At 28.0% G+C, this 2,164-nt stretch overlaps 1 non-coding gene across 1 annotated transcript; it reads left to right on the top strand.

The window, feature by feature from the left end:
• Nucleotides 1–59, top strand: LOC116186743. The gene has a single exon (XR_004151746.1). It is a non-coding gene; the product is annotated as a U6 spliceosomal RNA (small nuclear RNA).
• Nucleotides 60–2,164: the final 2,105 nt, after the last annotated feature.

Here is a 2,164-nt window from a genome sequence, read left to right as displayed (position 1 = left end):
GATTAGCATGGCCCCTGCGCAAGGATGACACGCAAAATCGTGAAGCGTTCCACATTTTTTTGCCACTTTTAAATATTTACCTATTAAATATTTTATTTACATTGAATTGTAAATGATACGTATATAAAAAGAAAAATTGGAAATTGAATATACAAGAAATATTCTTCTTTTATATATCTCTTTTTCAATTTATAGATAAAATTATTATTATTTAAAAAGAAAATAAATCCGTTATATAGTTTTATTATTAATGCATACACAAATACAAAATATATAAAGTTATTCTAAAAATAATGTGAAATGTAATAAAATTTATAATATTTTCGAATTTGTTTTAAATTTAAAAATAAAAATTTAAGAAATATGAAATAATGAATATTTTTCGATATTTTCTTTTCTATATTCTCTTTAAGCAAAGGAAAGAAAGGAATCTAAGAAATTTAAATTAATGATTGAAACAATGTAATATTACTTCTTCTTCCACAATTTATTTAAAATAATCGTTCATGATATCTTGAGACGTCATTTTCAAAAACATTAATTTTAATTTTCATTGACACTTAGATCAATTTCTTTTTATATATTCTTATATTCTTTTTTTATTTTTATCTACTTTCATTGTGTCAATCAATCAATTTATCCATATATTTAAAAAACACACACACACACACACGAAAAGATTATTACAATCTAAACTTTCATCTACCTATTTACATCTTAATTAAAAATAATATTCATTCTTGCCAAAGTTCCTCCAGTTTAATTTTATCCAATAATGAAATGCAAAGAATTCATATCTCGCGAGCCATGTGCAGCCACTTTATGCGATCTTAAAAGATTCCTATTTAAATCAGTCCACCAACACCCCGTATACGTGTCACCCGGCCTCTTTTGATCTTGACAGGTGAACAATGTGAGAAAAGTCTTATTAACGAGGCGTGTTTGTAGCTTGGCCCGGAGATTTTTGTCCCTCCCCTCGTAAATAGCCCTGCTTGATCACCGTTGACAGCTGTAACAGTCGGACAAATTCTCGATGGAAGGGTGTTCACGCCCCCACCGTCGTCAACGTTCTCGAAATCCCTGTTGAGTGCCGGACTGCAGTTCAATCCGTAATTACCCGGATACATATTTTATTGTGACGCGAAACCTGGATCCGGATGGCGCTGCCGCGTCTCGAATTATTTACCCGGCAATTACATTAATTATGTCGTCGATAATTAATCCAATTGCAAATGAATATTGTCGCTATGCCCCTAATGGGTTGTTTCGCGACCGACTTTTATCGATTCTTGATCTTCGGCGAGAAGAAAAGGAAGATGTTTGGCTCGAAGGGTTTTTATTTGTTTCATTTATGATAGGCTATGTATGAGAATTTATGGTAATGATAATTATATGAATTTGTGTTTGAAGTTTGAATGTAAGTTAAATGCTGTGAAATTATAGTTTAAAGAGAGGTTTATTATATTTGCTTTAAAATTGGAGAAAGTTAAATAAGATTATAATAGATATTTGTTATTGTATATTAATTTAAAAATTACGATTATAGGCAAAAGATTATTATAGTAAGTAATAAATTGGAAGTTTATTCTTGCATTAAAATTCTTTCTGTATTAATAATTCAAGAATTGTAAATTTGAGTTATATTTTTGCAACAACTGCATGATATGTTTTATATAAATTTATATAAAATATTTATACATATAATTTGAAATATTTTTAAATAATCTTATTTATTGTTTTATTAAATTAAACAATTTAATTGTATTAGATTCTTCTCCTCAACTAACGAAAACTTCAATATATAATATATATAAATAAATATCAATATTTTTAATCAATACTTTTGCATCTTATCAACATATCCTGCACATAAAAACTAATTATTAACTTATTGACAATTCTACTAAAGTTATTTAATTTATAGAAATTGAAAATAGTAATCAAAAATATAAACAGCTGCGAAACACGATTAATTAAAATTTCCCGGAAGTTTGACATAATCTTTAGTTGATTCTTTTCTTTTCTTGAATGAAATCAATTATGTTTAGTTGAAGTTGTATTCGTTACAAGATAGAAAATTAGGAAATTCGGTGCCAATTCGCAAAGCGCTCACGCAAGAACGAAAACTGTTTGTTCTACGCGAATAAAAGCGCAAAGCTCGTCG

This window comes from Apis dorsata, unplaced genomic scaffold, assembly GCF_000469605.1.
Source record: "Apis dorsata unplaced genomic scaffold, Apis dorsata 1.3 scaffold_50, whole genome shotgun sequence".
NCBI classification, from domain to species: domain Eukaryota; kingdom Metazoa; phylum Arthropoda; class Insecta; order Hymenoptera; family Apidae; genus Apis; species Apis dorsata.
Note: the sequence above shows the minus strand (reverse complement) of the source record. Positions and strands in the feature narration are given on the sequence as shown.